Source organism: Schistocerca piceifrons, chromosome 4 (genome assembly GCF_021461385.2).
Source record: "Schistocerca piceifrons isolate TAMUIC-IGC-003096 chromosome 4, iqSchPice1.1, whole genome shotgun sequence".
Lineage (NCBI taxonomy): Eukaryota > Metazoa > Arthropoda > Insecta > Orthoptera > Acrididae > Schistocerca > Schistocerca piceifrons.
In genome coordinates this window covers 630051911-630073213 of record NC_060141.1, presented here as the reverse complement: position 1 = coordinate 630073213, position 21303 = coordinate 630051911, and positions in this window count along the sequence as shown.

The following is a 21303-nucleotide window of genomic DNA, read 5'->3' as shown; positions in this document are numbered from 1 at the left end:
TCCCTTCATGCCTCAGAACATGTCCTACCAACCGATCCCTTCTTCTGGTCAAGTTGTGCCTCAAACTTCTCTTCTCCCCAATCCTATTCAATACTTCCTCATTAGTTATGTGATCTACCCATCTAATCTTCAGCATTCTTCTGTAGCACCACATTTCGAAAGCTTCTATTCTCTTCTTGTCCAAACTATTTATCGTCCATGTTTCACTTCCATACATGGCTACACTCCATACGAATACTTTCAGAAATGACTTCCTGACACTTAAATCTATACTCGATGTTAACAAATTTCTCTTCTTCAGAAACGCTTTCCTTGCCATTGCCAGCCTACATTTTATATCCTCTCTACTTCGACCATCATCAGTTATTTTGCTCCCCAAATAGCAAAACTCCTTTACTACTTTAAGTGCCTCATTTCCTAATCTAATTCCCTCAGCATCACCCGACTTAATTAGACTACATTCCATTATCCTTGTTTTGCTTTTGTTGATGTTCATCTTATATCCTCCTTTCAAGACACTGTCCATTCCATTCAACTGCTCTTCCAAGTCCTTTGCTGTCTCTGACAGAATTACAATGTCATCGGCGAACCTCAAAGTTTTTATTTCTTCTCCATGAATTTTAATACCTACTCCGAATTTTTCTTTTGTTTCCTTTACTGCTTGCTCAATATACAGATTGAATAACATCGGGGAGAGGCTACAACCCTGTCTTACTCCCTTCCCAACCACTGCTTCCCTTTCATGTCCCTCGACTCTTATAACTGCCATCTGGTTTCTGTACAAATTGTAAATAGCCTTTCGCTCCCTGTATTTTACCCCTGCCACCTTTAGAATTTGAAAGAGAGTATTCCAGTCAACATTGTCAAAAGCTTTCTCTAAGTCTACAAATGCTAGAAACGTAGGTTTGCCTTTCCTTAATCTTTCTTCTAAGATAAGTCGTAAAGTCAGTATTGCCTCACGTGTTCCAGTGTTTCTACGGAATCCAAACTGATCTTCCCCGAGGTTGGCTTCTACTAGTTTTTCCATTCGTCTGTAAAGAATTCGCGTTAGTATTTTGCAGCTGTGACTTATTAAGCTGATAGTTCGGTAATTTTCACATCTGTCAACACCTGCTTTCTTTGGGATTGGAATTATTATATTCTTCTTGAAGTCTGAGGGTATTTCGCCTGTTTCATACATCTTGCTCACCAGATGGTAGAGTTTTGTCAGGACTGGCTCTCCCACGGCCGTCAGTAGTTCCAATGGAATATTGTCTACTCCGGGAGCCTTGTTTCGACTCAGGTCTTTCAGTGCTCTGTCAAACTCTTCACGCAGTATCATATCTCCCATTTCATCTTCGTCTACATCCTCTTCCATTTCCATAATATTGTCCTCAAGTACATCGCCCTTGTATAGACCCTCTATATACTCCTTCCACCTTTCTGCTTTCAAATGGGGACAAAGAACAGGAAACGGTTCCAGAGACGATAAGAAGCGAAAAGGGTCACACGGGCATACAGTTGGAAATTTCCAAGGGAGGTACACTCACTTGAAGGTGAGTATGAGAAAGGTATTTTATGGCGCATGTTTCAGTGTTCGAAACCACACGTGAGAACACACCAAGTAAGTGGGAATGTTTCTATGCCTTTTAGTTCCACACTCAAGAGGGCATGCATGGTGTCCATGCTACAGGCATGCCGCAGACTCAAGTCCGCAAATAATAAGGCCTGTACGCGTTGTAAGTGATACGGTGGCAGCCGTCATCGACAACATTACTGCCCTATGAGTGTGGAGCTAAAACACTGTTACAGACAGAACATTCAATCTTGCCTGGTGTTTCTTATGCATGCTTTTAATCACTTCAACCTACATTGTCAAAGATCGTATCTGCACGTTGAAGTGGAAGTACAAGAGGCGTTCAATAAGTAATGCAACATTTTTTTTCTCGGCCAGTCTCGGCTGAAAAAACGCGGAATTTGCTGTGGGACATCGTGGAATACTCACGCTTCAGCTCCTATAGTTTCATGACGTTCCAACTGGCCGCGGCGCTATACGTAACGTTCAAAATGTAACGGAGGTGCATTCCAGGAGGAGAAGTCATTGAGTTTCTATTGGCGAAAATCGAAAGCACCGCAGGTATTCATATGCACATACAGAATGTCTACGGAGATGTGGCAGTGAACAAAGGCACGTGGAGTCATTGGGCTAGGCGTCTGTCATCAACGCAACAAGACCGCGCAAACCTGTCCCATCTTCCGCAGGCCGGACGGCTACACATAAGCCATGACACCCACACTACCTGCCATTAAAATTACTACACCAAGAAGAAATGCAGACGATTAGCGGGTATTCATTGGACAAATATATTATACTAGAACTGACATGCGATTACATTTTCACGCAATTTGGGTGCACAGATACTGAGAAACCAATACCCAGAACAACCACCTCTGACCGTAATAACGACCTCGATACGCCTGGGCATTGAGTCAAACAGAGCTTGGATGGGGTGTACAAGCTTCGACTCGATACCACAGTTCATCAAGAGTAGTGTCTGGCGTATTGTGACTAGCCAGTTGCTCGGTCACCATTGACCAGACGTATTCAATTGGTGAGAGATCTGGAGAATGTGCTGGGCGGGGCAGCAGTGGAACATTTTCTGTATCCAGAAAGGCCCGTACAGGATCTGCAACGTGCGGTCGTGCATTATCCCGCTGAAATATAGGGTTTCGCAGGGATCGAATAAAGGCTAGACCTACGGGTCGTAACACATCTGAGATGTAACGTCCACTGTTCAAAGTGCCGTCAATGCGAACAAGAGGTGACCGAGACCTGTAACCAATGGCACTCCATACCATCACGCCGGGTGATACGCCAGTATGGCGAAGACGAATACACGCTTCCAATGTGCGTTCACCGCGATGTCGCCAAACACGGATGCGACCATCATGATGCTGCAAGCAGAACCTGGATTCATTCAAAAAAATGACGTTTTACCATTCGTGCACCCAGGTTCGTCGTTGAGTACACCATCGCACGCGCTCCTGTCTGTGGTGCAGTGTCAAGGGTAACCGCAGCCATGGTCTCCGAGCTGATTGTCCGTGCTGCTGCAAACGTCCTCGAACTGTTCGTGCAAAAAAAATTCAAATGGCTCTGAGCACTATGGGACTCAACTGCTGAGGTCATTAGTCCCCTAGAACTTAGAACTAGTTAAACCTGACTAACCTAAGGACATCACAAACATCCATGCCCGAGGCAGGATTCGAACCTGCGACCGTTGCGATCTTGCGGTTCCAGGCTGCAGCGCCTTTAACCGCACGGCCACTTCGGCCGGCAACTGTTCGTGCAGATGGTTGTTGTCTTGCAAACGTCCCCATCTGTTGACTCAGGGATCGAGACGTGGCTGCACGATCCGTTACAGCCATGCGAATAAGATGCCTGTCATCTCGACTGCTCTTGATACCAGGACGTTGGGATCCAGCACGGCGTTCCGTATTAACCCCCTGAACCTACCGATTCCATATTCTGCTAACAGTCATTGGATCTCGAACAACGCGAGCAGCAATGTCGCGATACGATAAATCGAAATCGCGATAGGCTACAATCTGACCTTCATCAAAGTCGGAAACTTGATGATACGCATTTCTCCTCCTTACACGAGGCATCACAACAACGTTTCACCAGGCAACGCCGGTCAACTGCTGTTTGTGTATGAGAAATCGGTTGGAAACGTTCCTCATCTCAGCACGTTGTAGGTGTCGCCACTGGCGCCAACCTTGTGTGAATGCTCTGAAAAGCTAATCATTTGCATATCACAGCATCTTCTTGCTATCGGTTAAATTTCGCGTCTGTAGCACGTCATCTTCGTGGTGTAGCAATTTTAATGGCCAGTAGTGCACAATGTTGGAACGTGCGGACACTCCCATTCTTGGTGATCGACGGATAGCAATCAAATACCTCGCTGCTCAACCGGATGTGACTGTCGGTAGTGCTGACACATTCGTCCACCAGTTGGGAATACTCAGGGTGTGCGCCCACTGGGATTCCTGGCCGCCTAGCAGAAGACGATAAAGAGCAACGAAGGACAATCTGCGCGGGATTGCTTAAGCGCTACGTGACTGAGAGTGACAAATTTTTATCGAAGTTCGTCACTGGCGATGAAACATGGGTTCATCACTTCGAACCGGACACAAATGACAATCCATGGAGTAGCGACACACCAAATCTTCCGAGAAGAAAAAGTTCAAAGCCGCACCCTCAGCTGGTAACGTCATGGCGACGGTCTTCTGCGACTATGAATTGGTTATTCTGTTTGATGTCCTCTCTCATGGTGCAATAAGCAACTCTTGTGAAATGTACTGTGCTACCCTCAGGAAACTGTAGAAATGATTTCTATTTCTCCACGACAACGCAAGGCCTTGCAAAGTCTGCACAAGCGAGAGGAAATCACGAAACTTCATTGGACTGTTGTTCCTCATCCCGTCCACAACCCGGTACTCCCACGTTCCGACTTCCATTTGTTTGCTCGAAAAGGAGAATCTCGGCAGGAGCAGTACGTGGATGATTGATGAGAAGGTTATTGATGCAGCAAGTCGATGGTTAAGACGTCGACCAGTATATTGGTACTATGAAGGCGTACAGGTCGCCCCCCCCCCTCCCCCCCCCCCCCCCCCCCCCCCGCAGTAAGCGACGTAATGCCGTCTCATTGAACGGAGATTATGTTGAAAAGTTGTATTTTGTACCCAAAAGAGTGGAACATAGCTTGGTGTTTTGGAATCCGGAATAAAACCAACTTGCTTTTAGAAGAAAATGTGTTAATGCATTACTTGAACACCCCTCGTACTTTTCTTGGAACGTATTTCTGGCCCCAAGTCCACATGAAATTTTTTGTGCTCCTTATCCTCTGAGGGATCGTTACCTGCTGTTTGTCCCCATTTATAAAAATCACCTTGTATATACACAACAATTAAAATCCATTAAATCAGTCTAAAATGGAAGGCTACTTACATAAAAAGAAAGAATATAAGATATACAAGTTGTCCCGAAATTAGCGCCCCAGGCCTTCACCACGTGACGCGGAAATGGGTTTTCAATTGTCTTATGCTTGATCGTTTTGTAAAGAAAACTTCTGATACAATGCGAAGTGCGACAGCGCTATTGGATGGGGTATCGAGATTTAGTTATCTCACAAGTCACAAATACTATCGACAGCTTACCATCGTAGCTTGCTGGTGGAGTTAATGGTCCCTTTATCAAGTGTTCCGAGTTCTAAGCTCAAAAATTCCATTAGGTGTATTTTTGCACTGTTTCCCTTTATAGTTTATTGGGTACTACTTTTACTTGAGACAAATAAAGTTATGGTATAAAAGAATGTTTAGTTTCACTATAGCCTCAGTGTAGCTCATTTGAATAAAAAGCACTATAAATCGCAAAAATCATCATACATTTGGCATCGACGTCTGTATAAAGGCCTCATCTACACTCTTCTGTGCAGTACGGCCTCCATCTAAACGCATTTAGAGGATGAACAACGAAAACCACCCGGTAAATACTGTATTTCATACAGCCGGGGCAGATGAGGTAAATCAGGTTGCCCACCTTAAGGTACATGGCTAATGTCTTGGTCATTCCTTATCTGTTGTCACCACATCGGTCTACTGACCAACCATTCGTCTGGCCACATGCCCCACTCTCATTCATTCCATTTTGATTACGGCTTTCAGTCCAGTCTGTTCCAAGGTTCATTTGTTTCTTTTCCTAATTTCCATAGTAATTTGCAGCATACATCTCCGCATATTTCACATCAAAAGTTAATGTGTTGGTACCATAAGTCATAACTAGTAAGGAAAATACTGTAATTCTTTTCAGACACATTGGACGCTCAGTTATGAAAACCTTTAAATACGTAATCTTCAATACACAGGCATTTCCAACTTACGAAGACAATCAGATTTCTCAGAACTACTGTCAGAGTCAATGTCAACCTCTAAGCTACTAATATGAGAAGATGTCGCCACCTAAATGAGAGGATGAAACTCTTCCGGATCTACAAGTCAGGAAAATCCTGAATCGTCTGTGCTCTGGCGTGGACTGCATAAGAGGTTAGACAGGCAAGTATGGTCTTTCGGAAGACGCAACTCATGCGTGTGTGTGAAGAACATACTTTAGATTACCATTCACAGTGCTCTAAATGCCATTATCCATTGATAATAGTCGATTTCAAGGACGTAAGGATACGTGTACAAAATGTTGTCTCAGCCTGGTCTTAGATTGTGTAGCTGATCCCCAGCTCTTTTTCAGGGGTGCATCGTTATATTTTGAAACAAGGCATATTTTTTGTCAAAATTTTGTATGTACTACTGTTTGCAAGAAAACCGTGATAAAGTAAGCGATGTTGTAACGGTACAGGATGTAAAGTTGCATTGTAGGGAAGTTAAACAGTATTAAAATGTCAGAAGTTGTACGTTAATCTCGTTTTGTAAAACAAGGCGTTCACACTTAAAATTAAACACACTTCTGAGCCCACAACAGGAACCATCCAGTTCTCCATGGTTACAACTGGCTGAAAGTGCGCTCACGTAGAAGAGGGTTGGGGTTGGGTTGTTTGGGAGGAGGAGACCAGACAGCGAGGTCATCGGTCTCATCGGATTAGGGAAGCACGGGGGGAGGAAGTCGGACGTACCCTTTCAAAGGAACCATCCCAGCATTTGTCTGAAGCGTTTTAGGGAAATAACGCACCGGTAGAAGAATATATTATTATGCACAGCAGCCATTTTGAACTGCTTTGCTAGATTGCGGCAAATATTTCCAGCTGAGAAGTTTCTGAATTCGGGTAAGTAAAATATTGGCTGAGTGAAAGCATAAAGAACAAATACAAGAGTAAAATTGCTTGGGGTACTTTAAATAAACTGTAAGAGGTACTCAAATGAAAACGAGACAGATGGAAAAAAGTTAGTATATTGTTTAATCTTCCAAAAGTAATTACCATAGCTGTTAATACATGTATCCCACTGTGAGACAAAACGACCAAGCCTTTCGTGCAAAAATGATTGCTGTTGTCTGTTGCAACGTGATTGTACCCAAGCGTGCACCTCTTCGTCCGAAGAAAATCGATGACCACGGATGTTTTTTTTTCAGGGCTTCAAAAATATGCAGTCGCGTGGAAAGATATCGGAACAGTACGGAGGTTTTGTAAGAGTTTCCCACAGAAACTTCTGGGCAAGCCCGCATTTGGCCGTGGTTGTTTCGACAACGCTGCATAAATTTTACTGGGAAGCCCTTAAACATCCTTCATAAAGTCCCGAACTCTCCCCATGCGTCATGAAAGTCATGGAGTTATGAAAGAAGTTCGTGGCGACGATTTGCTCCGGACGAAAAGGTGCTGCCTGAGTACAATTATGATTCGTCGTACAACTGCACACATTTCTTCATGAAAGCATTGACCGTCTTGTCTCACAGTGGGATACATGTATTAACAGCTATGGTGATTGCATTTGAAATAATAAACAATTTACTTTCTTTTTCCCATCTGTCTCGTTTTCTTTTGAGTGTGCCTTATAGTATATTTAAAGTACTCCACGCAATTTTACTCATGTATTTGTTCTTTATGCTTTCATTCAGCCAGTCTTCAACTCACCTAAATTGAGAAACTTCTCAGCTGGAAATATTTGCAGTAATCTAGCAACACAGTCCGAAATGGCTTCTGTGCATAGTAATATATTCTTCTATGGGTGCGCACTTTCAGCCCTAAGTCAGCGCCACTGGTAGCCATGGAGGACTGGATGGTTCCTGTTGTGACCTCAGAAGTGAATTCCTTGTGTTACAAAACGAGGTTAACTAACAACTTCTGGCATTTTAATACTATTTAACTTCCCTGCATCCCAACTTTACATCCTGTACCGTTGCAACATCTCTATCTTTATCACGGTTTTCTTACAAACAGTAGTATTGACAAAATTTTGACAAAAAATGTTTTGTTTTAAAATATAATGACACACAGAGCTGGAGACCAGCTACATAATCTTAGACCACAATGTGACAACATTTTGTACACTTATCCTTACGTCCTTGAAATCGACTATTATCCACGGTTAGAGCAGTTCATATGGTTTAAATGGCTCTAAGCACTATGTTACTTAACATCTGACGTCATAAGTCCCCTGGACTCAGAACTACTTGAACCTAACTAACCTAATGATATCACATACATCCATGCCCGAGGCAGGATTCGAACCTGCGACCGCAGAAGCAGAACGGTTCCGGACTGAAGCTCCCAGAACCGCTCGGCCACAGCGGTCGACGGTTAAAGCAGTGCGGATGCCAATCTAAAGTATGTTCTTCGCTACACACGCATGAGTTAATTCCATCTTCCGAAAGACCACACTTGCGTATCTAACCTCTTATCCAGGCCACGCCAGTGCACAGACTATTCAGAATTTTCCTTACTTGTAGGTAGCTTTTCTCATCTTAGTCGCTTAGAGGTTGATACTGATTCTGACAGTAGTTCTGAGGTATCTGATGCTCTTCGTAAGTCTGTGTAGTGACGGTTGCGTATTTATAGGTTGCCGTAATTATAGCTTTCGTAGATCTCAACTGTATCATTTTGCGTTGAGGACGGCGCTATGCCTGATGGAAGGCAGAGCTCACTGAGTGGATTTCTCCTTAAGCATCCAGACTCATTGTGGCGAATGTTGCCTGATAAAAAAAGGGTCCTGATAGCCCCGATTCATATAGCACTGTGAGGGGCAGTTTTCTGCTCCGTGCCATAAATTTTTACAGATACATCACTGCAGCTCCAGTACGGATATTAATCTACGAGGGCAGTTCGATAAGCAATGCAACACATTTTTTTTCTCGGCCAATTTTGGTTGAAAAAATTGGAAATTTCTTGTGGAATATTTTCAAACATTCCCGCTTCGTCTCGTATAGTTTCATTGACTTCCGACAGGTGGCAGCGCTGTACGGAGCTGTTAAAATGGCGTCTGTAACGGATGTGCGTTGCAAACAACGGGCAGTGATCGAGTTTCTTTTGGCGGAAAACCAGGGCATCTCAGATATTCATAGGCGCTTGCAGAATGTCTACGGTGATCTGGCAGTGGACAAAAGCACGGTGAGTCGTTGGGAAAAGCGTGTGTCATCATCGCCTCAAGGTCAAGCAACACTGTCTGATCTCCCGCGTGCGGGCCGGCCGTGCACAGCTGTGACTCCTGCAATGGCGGAGCGTGCGAACACACTCGTTCGAGATGATCGACGGATCACCATCAAACAACTCAGTGCTCAACTTGACATCTCTGTTGGTTGTGCTGTCACAATTGATCACCAGTTGGGATATTCAAAGGTTTGTTCCCGCTGGGTCCCTCGTTGTCTAACCCAACACCATAACGAGCAAAGGAGAACCATCTGTGCGGAATTGCTTGCTCGTCATGTGGCTGAGTGTGACAATTTCTTGTCAAAGATTGTTACAGGCGATGAAACATGGGTTCATCACTTCGAACCTGAAACAAAACGGCAATCAATGGAGTGGCGCCACACCCACTCCCCTACCAAGATAAAGTTTAAAGCCATACCCTCAGCCGGTAAAGTCATGGTTACAGTCTTCTGGGACGCTGAAGGGGTTATTCTGTTCGATGTCCTTTCCCATGGTCAAACGATCAACTCTGAAGTGTATTGTGCTACTCTTCAGAAATTGAAGAAACGACTTCAGCGTGTTCGTAGGCACAAAAATCTGAAGAACTTCTCCTTCTTCATGACAACGCAAGACCTCACACAAGTCTTCGCACCCGAGAGGAGCTCACAAAACTTCAGCGGACTGTTCTTCCTCATGCACCCTACAGCCCCGATCTCGCACCGTCGGATTTCCATATATTTGGCCCAATGAAGGACGCAATCCGTAGGAGGCACTACGCGGATGATGAAGAAGTTATTGATGCAGTACGACGTTGGCTCCGACATCGACCAGTGGAATGGTACCGTGCAGGCATACAGGCCCTCATTTCAAGGTGGCGTAAGGCCATAGCATTGAATGGAGATTACGTTGAAAAATAGTGTTGTGTAGCTAAAAGATTGGGGGATAACCTGGTGTATTTCAATGCTGAATAAAACAAACCCTGTTTCAGAAAAAAAATGTGTTGCATTACTTATTGAACTGCCCTCGTACCATATTTCCGTGTCAACTGTAAGTCTGCATTATGAATTGCTGAAGATGGTTCCAGTACTTTAACAGGCACATCTATAAACTTTCTCCCGTTAAAATTCTGCTTAGGGGACGGGATGAACACACAGTATTCCGACAAAAGTGGGTGTTTGAGATTAACTGTACGATCGCTAGATGTCCTCAGACATGCGTTTTTGATGCATTTCTTGAAAGTTCACTGTGATTTGTTGTATAATTTTTAGATGAAAACATAAAAGAGAGGTTAATGCGAGAGTCGTTAAGTAATGCGTTGCTGTATAAATTCGTAGCGTTTTTCCATAAATTTAATAAACACAACAGAGACTTTAGCCATCAATAATATATTCCCCTTCACTATTTACAACTGCCTTCCAATGCTGTAGTAACTTCACGATTCCACAGCTGTAGAAATCACGGGGTTTTGAGGCAAAGAAATCGTCGAGCCATGTTCGGAGCGCATTTTCATCAACAAAAGAAGTTCCTTGAACGTTGTGTGACAGACAGTTGTTAAGGTAAAACTCTAGGGTCAAGATCAGGTGAAAAAGGTGGGTGCGTACAGGGCCACGCTACGTGTTTTGTCGCTCTAGGAGAGAACTGGGACATGACACCCCTTGGTTTTTACTACCATCGGTGTCTCCGGTATTCCCTCCCTCAGCCTCCACGCCGCCATCATCCAACGCCACAACAGTGCAAGTCTCCTATTTTAATCATTAAAGTAAGGTGACCAGATATCATCAATTTCAATGGATAGTCCTCAATTTTCATGTTTTGTCCTCAGTTTCTATAAAACTGCCCGAGGGCAACAAATGATCTCAGTTTCATATTTTTGTCCTTGGTGTTTTAATTTTTCCTGTTTTTCATTTTTTTCTCCTCAATTTTCTCCCTCTTTGATTTGAAACTGATTTTTCCGCCCTTTGCCGCCCCTAAAATTTTGCCGCCTTAGGCGGCCGCCTAGTCTTGCCTAATGGTAGAGGCGGCCCAGGGTGCGGAATAACTTCCCAACCCAACTCCTGTGTAGTGTGTTTTGTTAGTCTAGTAGAATGTGGGCGGGCGCTATCGTGGAGTAGCATCAGTTCTTGCAGTCTTGTCGGTCGTTGTTCTTGGATTGCGTCTGCAACACGTCTCGGTTGTTGACCTTAAACGTCAGCAGTGATGGTTTCACAGCGGGGAATGATTTTTAGTGTGCCACACCGTCGCTGTTCCACCAGAGGCATAACATTATCTTTTGTGGATGCGCTCAGGTCTTTGTACCGAGAGTTGCTGCTTTGTTTGGGTTCAAATATTCCTTTCTTTTCCTTATGTTAGAATAGAGACGCCACTTCTCGTCACCGGTAACGATGTGGGATAGTAACAGTTGGTGTTGTTTACGAACCAGTTTATAACGACCTAGCAGAGATACACATTTGACCACCCGCCGATTTTGTCATTTTAGCTTACATCATACGGTACGCATACACCGATTTTTGAACCTTCCTCACTGTAAACAAATATCGCGCGATGGTGGAATGATCACAGTTCATCACATTTGCCAGTTCTCGTGTACTGTGACGTGGATCATTGTGGATTAAGGCTTTTAAACGACCTTCATCAAACTGCGAAGGTCTTCCTGAACGTGGAAAGTCACTAGTGTCGGAACGATACTCCTTAAATCGAGGAAATAATTTTCTAGCCGTGCTCTGTAAAATCTAATTGCACTATCCAGTACCCGGTGCAAATTTTTCTGGCTGTCTCCTCTGCTGTCATCCCTCTATTGAATTCAAACAGAAGAATATGTCGGGAATGTTCCGATTTATCCATTTGGTACTTCATCTCCTAGCGTTCACAGCTCCACTCAGTATCTCCAAATGAGAAAATGAAATACGTAAGCTCAGACAGTAACAGTGAACTACAAATGAGATATGATGGTCGATAAATAAACCGATAAGAACTGGAATGCCAACTTGAAAAATCAAAACCCAACGAACTTACGCACCAACCTAATAAGTACACGGCAAATATACACATCAACCATACTCTTCTGAAGCACGTGTTCTGCTGTCTCTTGAAGTATTGAACTCTATGGATTGGACGCGCTGGATAGACTGATTTGTTATCTTATTTGTTCCATAGACCCGTCACCTAGGTCTAGAATCTTTGATTGATAAACAACACGTTCTCGGGCCCAAGTACGAACCACACCACCGCTTAAATGCTGAATAAAAATCATCAGCACTGACTTCCGAACAGTTCCGGCGTAAGAAGTCACCCTCATTCTGCCAACAGCATGGTCAAAGAGGGCGGAGGAGCGGTCAGAGGTCACTAGTTTGCTCTTGGGGTGGGAAACTGCCCCTAAGGCGAAAGAATCAGCAATGATCAATGGCACGAGGATGCAGGAGGCAATGGAAACCAATCTATTAAAGAGACGTTACTTATATCCACAGGAGATGTGGTCTGTAATTGAAAAAGTGTCATGATTATCTCTCCATTGGCAAAAGATTCCGGATTAGTCCCCCCTTCGAATCGTCGCCATAGGGACGTCAAAGGGGAAGTGACCATGAGAAAAAGACTGAATAACCAACGAAAGGATAACATTCTACGACTCTGGACGTGTAATTTCAAAAGTTTGAACGTAGTAGGGAAGCTAGAATACTTGAAAGGGGAAATTCAAAGTCTAAATGTAGTGGGGGTCAATGAAATGAAATGGAAGGAGACGAAGATTTCTGGAGTGGAAAGGTATTAGCAGCAGAAAATTGTGTAACAGGAGTAGGATTCGTTATGAATAGCAAGTTAGGGCAGAGAATGTGTTACAGTGAACAGTTCATTGTCAGGGCTGTTCTCACCAGAATCGACAGCAAACCAGCACCGACAACGATAGTTCAGGCATACATGCCAACGCCGCAAGCAGAGGATGAAGAGATAGAGAAAGTATTTGAGTATACTGGGCAGGAAAATCTAATAGCCATGGGGAACTGGCATGTAGTTTTAGCGGAAGTAGTAGAAGAAATGATTACGGGAGTATGTGGTATCGATACTAGAAATGAGAGAGGAGACAGGTTAATTGAGTTAGTAATAGGGAATACTCTGTTAGAGATTCCGAAATAAGATACTGGATTGTAGGGCGTACCCAGGAGCAGACATAGTCTCAGATCACAATTTAGTAATAATGAAGAGTAGGCAGAAGTTTAAGACACTAGTCGGGAAGAATCAATATGCAAAGAAGAGGGATACGAAAGAACTAAGGGATGAGGAGATACTCTTGAAGTTCTCGGAGACTGTAGATAGTGCGACAAGGAATAGCTCAGTAGAGAATTCAATGGAAGTGGAATGGACATCTCTAAAAGGACAATCACAGAAGTTGGAAAGAAAAACATAGTCATAAAGAAGACAACTGCGAAGAGAGCATGGGTAACAGAAAAACTACTTCACTTTGTTACGAAAGAGGGAAGTACAAAAATGTTCAAGGGAATACAAGAATACACAAATACGAATCGCAAACAGCAAGCGCATGGAAACTAAGGCAAAAGTGTTGCATGAAAAATGTGAAGAAATCGAAAACGAAAAGATTGTCGTTAGGAATGATTCAGAATATAGAAAAGTCAAAACAACTTCCGGTGAAATTAAAAACAAGGGTGTTAACATTAATAATGCAATGGGAAATCCGCTACTAAATACATAGCAGAAAGTCGATGGGTGAAAGAGTACATTGAAGTTCTCTATGAGAGAAGACTTGTCTAATATGACAGAAGAAGAAATGGGAGTCGATATAGGGGAAATAGGGGTCCAGTATCAGAATTATAATTTAAAAGAGCTGTGGAAGACTTAAGATCAAATAAGGCGGAAGTGATAGACGATCTTCCATGAGAATTTCTAAGATCATAGGGGCAAGAGACAACAAAAAGACTGCTCAAGTAGGTGCGCAAAACGTATACCCTTACGGGAAAATATCATCCAAACAGTTACGAAGATTGCAACAGCTGACAAGTGGAGGCATTATCGCACAGTCAGCTTAACAGCTCATGCGTTCAAGTTGCTGACAAGAATAATTTACAGAAGAATGGAAAAGAAAACTGAGGATGTGTTAGATGATGACCAGTTTGGATTTAGGAAAGGTAAAGACACCAGAGAGGCATTAATGAAGTTGCGGTTGATAATGGAAGCAAAACGAAAGAAAAATCAAGACACGTTCACTGGATTCGTCGACCTGGAAAAAAGAGTTCGAGAATGTTAGTTGGTGCACCATGTTCGGGATTCTGAGGAAAATACAGGTAAGCTACAGGGAGAAAGAGGAGTAATATACAACATGCACAAGAATTAAGAGGGAGTAATAAGAGTGGAAGACCAAGAACGAAGTGCTCCGATTAAGAAGGGTGTAAGACAGGGGTGTAGTCTTTCACCGCCACTGTTCGACATTGCTGCCATCAATGAAAATGAAGAAGAATTTCAGGATCCGATGAATTGAATGAACAGTCTAATAATTACAAAACTTGGACAGAGAGTAAATCGAATAAAGACGAAAGCAATTAGAAGTAGCAGAAATGAAAACAGTGACAAATGATGATTCGTGCCACATCTTTCGCGCATGTTAGACACACAGTGAGCGCCTCGGGGCAGATTTTCGGTGGAGCAAGTTTCAGTGGAAAAAAACACCCTCTGTAGAGGAGACGATCTTGCTTGATACGAAGGCTGCACTGAAGTACACAAGAAAATAATTTAAGGAAAAATTCGGGGTAATAACTGGATAACCTCTACAACATTAGGGTCTTTTATGCAATGCGTCAGTGAACTCGACGCCCAATATGCGAATTTGGAACTGCAATGATATTTCTATCTTCTGATGGAAGTAACGAGACTTCCCTGGAATGGAATAGGAAAAGTTTGTGTGCTGTAACTGCTAATGGTGGTGTATCTGTTCTAGTGATAAATGATTGAATTTTCTGTTCATTAACGTCCGAACCACATGGTGACATTCTGCAGTGGCCCACCTTCTATAGTTAAATATTAGGCTCGTGTAACACTGTCACTTGTTGTTTTGGTTATAAGAGGAATTATGCCCTCATTAACACCTAGTACATTCGTTAGCAACCCACATGTACTTATCGTATGCACATGCTCAACACTTACCAGATTCGTGCACACTGAGCGGGAAAAGCTGTAGATGGAAACGAAATGTTATGTTTCAGTTTGTTTAATATTATGATGATGTTATACACTAGGATTTAACAAGAGATTCAAATGGAATTAGACACTTACCCAACATTAAAATATGATTGTGGAATACTTTTCTAGTAGTTAAGTGACTACATTATATTTTATTTTATTTTGTTCGTAACTAACATGAATGATTCTCTTATTCCCAATCAGATAACACCTTTATTTAATCTATAAAGTCCCTTTTCTTTCAAAAATTATATTCTCATCAAATTCCATTGTTTTCTTTCTCTGACAGTTCTGATCTTAAATTTCTCGCGAAAGTTCGTTGTACTTCGATCTAAAACACATTGCCACATCCAGATATATTCTAAGAGGTTTTTTATTACTCAGTCTGGTTCAAAGTGTCCGCCACCTCCATGGTCCACCTGTAGCGTTTGTTGTCTCTGTATCGGGAGCTGCGATCTGTCGACAGATACTGTAGCTGTTTCCTGCGGCCTGTTTCGTCTCATGTCGCTTTAGCTCACGTCTTTCGTTTTAGAGAAAAAATAAATATTATTTCATCTTATGACATACATTCGTACTCAGTACCCTTCCTTTGCTATTAGGATGGTAAGAGTAAAATGAAAGAAAAGAGAAAAAAACAATTGAACCACTACACATGTCCGATCAAATAATGACCTAACAGGTGATTTGATGAAAAGTTAGCCAGTAGGTCATCTTTTGGAGATTTTATTATTAAAGAACTTCATACCTTGCACGCTCGCACTTGAGTGGTGACAATTAGAAACAATTCTGCTGTCACCTCTCCAAAAGGTTTGGTTCCTGTCAACTAATTATAGGTTGTGGGACTGTATTGTTAACTTATACTTGCGCGTCTGAAAGAACACTCATTAATACAGTTATACTTAAGTCATTGTTGAAATCTCTAAGGTTAGCATTTCAAGGCATAGGTAAAAATTGAAAAAAAGTTTATGACATTCTGTCTTGGACATATCTTACTTGGATGCAAGGATGAGTTATTGTTTCGATAATTAGCGATGTTTCTGGGCACCGAAGATGCTTTCTTGACCAACAACAGGGGTTTCTGGAAACAGAAGAAGTGGTCATCAGAGAGGTCAATTACAATATAAAATCAGACTCCCGGTGTTGTTGGGGTGTGAGTACAAACTGCGTTTATGTTCTCAGCTCCCTATTTCAGCCAGGCGCTGTGCTGCATGAATAAAACTGGTACTTATGCTCGAATTTGCTGACCTACAGAGCTCGCCGACATCGGAATTCGGAGATAGGAAATTTTCAACTTATCGTAAGCGGTTAGTTCCCCAGATAAGTAGTGGGTTTGGCCAGCTGTATTTCCAATTGTGGTTGAGATCACAGTTTCGCAGATTCAGAATGAAGCAGGTTTCCAGTCTCTATAGATTTCCTGTATACATGCGTAGCGACTTTCTTGAATGGCTCCACGAAGGTCTCAGCTGATTTCATACTTTCTTATCTATTAGCAGTTGCACCATTTATGTTGTGTTTGTTTTTGCTCAAGAATGATTCTGCTGTTGGTTTCCTGTTTCCTCTGTTTCAGATCCAATACAATACACTTGCGCAGAGAAAGGATCAGTTATAAGATCAGTTGTGATGGATAAAGGATCGGCAGGGTTCGTGTTAATACTTTTCAGCAGTGATAAATAATACGTTCAAGTGTTTCCATTTTTTCAAAAATGTGTTAAGCCACACTGCCATGTTCTAGTTACTCCTTATAGACCATGTATATGTTCTTTCGTTTCCAGCCATTACCGAGCGAGGCGACTAAGCCAGTGGACTCGCATTCGGGTGTACTGGGGTTCGTACGCCGTCTGCCATCCTGCCTTGAGTATTCCATAGTTTTCCCAAGCTGTTAAGGTGAATGCTGGGATGGTTCCTATGATAAGGCCATGGCCGACTTCCTATCCTATGCTTGCCTAATACTACTTTGTAAATGTTTTATGTGTGTATATATTATTTCTGTAATGTATCTGACACATCCGACACTATTGTGCTGAGGACGGATAAACAAACATGAAAAGCATGTCTGCAATACTCGTGTATAGTGGGGCATTGGTTACGATTCGTAGAGCCGTGTTCTGTATGGCTTCCAGATTCCGCATATCTGTAGAAGCTGTTTGTCCCAAGACTAAAAACACATATGCCATCGAATATGGAAATGGAACTTACCGGTTGAGATCTCACCTTCGAACCTCAGTACGGTAGACTGTGATGATGAGAATGGGACACCGTTTACTAACAACCAATCTCTTGGAAAACGTGCATGGAGGCTTAATTAAAATGCAATAATTTTAGTAGCTGTGTGTCCGGTTACGAATTCTCGTAACCGGTTGGCCCTGAGTAGTATTAGCACGCAATCTGACTGCATAAAATAAAAATAAAGAATGACAAGAAATTTCCATTAACACAATTAATTAATTAAGTCCCCTGCAACTATAAAAGCTACGAAACAACAAAGCACAAGTGTAACTGTTCTGTGTGTGGTAGTGTGACTCAACGTACATGTATCTGCTCTTTGTTCGCACGAAGTAATGGCCGCTATCGACAGGGGATCTCAAGTTGATTCCGTATTTCTAGAATTCCGGAAGGCTTTTGACACCGTTCCTCACAAGTGACTTCAGTCAAGCTGCGGGCCTATGGGGTATCGTCTCAGGTGTGTGACTGGATTCATGATTTCCTGTCAGGAAGGTCGCAGTTCGTAGTAGTAGACGGCAAATCATCGAGTAAAACTGAAGTGATATCAGGTTTTCCCCAGGGAAGCGTCCTGGGACCCCTGCTGTTCCTGGTCTATAAGAATGACCTGGGTGACAATCTGAGCAGTTCTCTTAGGTTGTTCGCAGATGATGCTGTAATTTACGGTCTAGTAAGGTCATCCGAAGACCATTATCAGTTGCAAAGCAATTTAGAAAAGATTGCTGTATGGTGTGGCAGGTGGTAGTTGACGCTAAATAACGAAAAGTGTGAGGTGGTCCACATGAGTTCCAAAAGAAATCCGTTGGAATTCGATTACTCGATAAATAGTACAATTCTCAAGGCTGTCAATTCAACGAAGTACCTGGGTGTTAAAATTACGAACAACTTCAGTTGGAAAGACCACATAGATAATATCGTGGGGAAGGCGAGCCAAAGGTTCCGTTTCATTGGCAGGACACTTAGAAGATGCAACAAGTCCATTGAAGAGACAGCTTACACTACACTCGTTCGTCCTCTGTTAGAATATTGCTGCGCAGTGTGGGATCCTTACCAGGTGGGATTGACGGAGGACATGGAAAGGGTGCAAAAAAGGGCAGTTCGTTTTTTATTATCACGTAATAGGGGAGAGAGTGTGGCAGATATGATACGCGAGTTGGGATGGAAGTCATTAAAGACGTTTTTCGTCGCGGCGAGATCTATTTAGGAAATTTCAGTCAGCAACTTTCTCTTCCAAATGCGAAAATATTTTGTTGAGCCCAACCTACATAGGTAGGAATGATCATCAAAATAAAATAAGAGAAATCAGAGCTCGAACAGAAAGGTTTAGGTGTTCGTTTTTCCCGCTCGCTGTTCGGGAGTGGATTGGTAGAGAGATAGTATGATTGTGGTTCGATGAACCCTCTGTCAAGCACTTAAATGTGAATTGCAGAGTAATCATGTAGATGTAGATGTAAGTGTACCTGGCACGGTTCTCCCTCAATACGACAAGATATTTTAAACACCAGTTACAATGAACTAATTGAAAAACCAGAAATACTATAACTGCACATAGAAACCAGAGTTACAAGTCTAATACATGAACACGAACCAGATGCTTTGTTGACTGAACCTGTGACCAAGAGGCATTGTCATTAGAGAAATGTGAAATAATTTTTTTTTTACCTCCATACATATTGACGAAAAATACACTGTTTTCATTGCAACATCTTCCATCTATACATTACACCAACCGAACAGCATCTACTCTCTCGCCCAGCAGAACAACAACTGCACTCGACATCCTCTGAACTAGTACAGCCCTCGACATCCTCTCAACAAGTACTGCCCACGGCAACCTCTGAACTACTACTGCACCAGTGGAGGCGGCGGGATAACAATCTTTGGCGCAATCTCTGGCGCTGTGACTCAGTGTAGCCACCTTTCATATGCCCTCCTACATGGGCTAGAATTGGTGGTGAACATACCACCAAATTCGTCCAAAAAACAGAGGCAAAAATAAAAGATGATATTATGATATTGATAAGTAAATATCACAGAACTAAATAAATTTTGGCTTTGCACTGACCGTTCAATAACCTCATATATAAAATACAGTAAGGAATACAAATGCTTGCATACATGTGATTTTACATAATAGTTTACCCAAGTATCATTTGTCAGAGTAGTTAAACAATTCAATCAATGGCACCAGCAATGACGAATAGGTGCAGGTAAGAGTCTCATGACATTTCATAAACAGTCTATACACAATAAATCAGTTTTATACAAATATTCACATAAAATCTTTTCAATAGCTCAATAAACAAGTAGCACTCCTCAGAGTAGTTGACATTTCCAACAGTGGCACCCAGCAATGGTCAACAAGTGCAAACACCAACAAGTGACATCATTTCATTAGAAGCAGTTCCATCAGTGGCACCCAGTAATGTTGAACAGGTGCAGACAGCAACAAGTGACATCACCTCAGTAGAAGCAGTTCCATCAGTGGCACCCAGTAATGTTGAACAGGTGCAGACAGCAACAAGGACATCATTTCAGTAGGAGCAGTTCCATCAGTGGCACCCAGCAATGTTGAACAGGTGCAGACAGCAACAAGTGACATCATTTCAGTAGAAGCAGTTCCATCAGTGGCACCCAGTAATGTTGAACAGGTGCAGACAGCAACAAGTGACATCATTTCAGTAGAAGCAGTTCCATCAGTGGCACCCAGTAATGTTGAACAGCTGCAGGTAATAATATTCACCAGCAATAATTACACAGCTCATCAAAGTTCCTCAGCAGAAATTAAACATTTCCAAGTGGCACCCAGCAATGTTAATAAGTGTAAACACGAACAACAGTTTGAATGCACACACAATTGCTTTTACAAAATTATTATCAATGCTCTTGCACTAAACATACAAATTATAATAAACACACATATGATATCAGATAATTGTCATGTTAACTATTACAAATACACAAATATCAGTAAACCTATAATATTTATGGGTGTCAGTGCAAGCCACAACAAACAAGTAAAATAATATTTAGGTGGTAGGTCGGTACCAATTATTTGGGATTAGGAAAGGAAAACACACAAAACACACTCACTCATCTTTCATCCACATATTAAGTACTATTGTGTAATTGAATAGTGTTAATTGTGTAAATGCAATTCTGTCAAAATTTGATGTTCAACATGTGTATCAAATAGTAGTGGCAGCAGTGTATAATAGTCAATAATAGTTAGTCAACGTCATAGTCATCATGTCAAGACCAATGTTTGCCAAGCCAAATCAAAATCTACAGTCGCTGAACAAATGTCAGTGTGCCAAGATATGCAAATTCTTCCTCTCTCCAAAAAAAGTATGTACTGCTTATTGATTTAACAAAGTGTGTGTGTAGACAACCTTCCTTCCACTGGTGTGTTCTAGTGTGCTATCTTCATCCTTCTTGTTCCATTAAACCAACAAAAAAAAAAAAAATTATGCTCCTCACTTACTTTACCTCTTATCCACCAAACTCCAATAATCATCAGCATCACATAATCTCAGTACTTCAATAATACTTCTTCAATACGTCGATACATATAAACCTTATCACCAATATCATTTACCTTACCTTTTATCCACCAAAACTCCAACAATCATCAACATCACACAATCTCAATACTTCAATAATACCTCTTCAATACGTCGATACATATAAACCTTATCACCAATATCATTTCACTTCCATAACAGCTCTTTCCTCTAGTCAGTCTCCTCTAACAAGTACAGATAAAGTCCTAGTGCAAACTTCAGTTCATCATCCC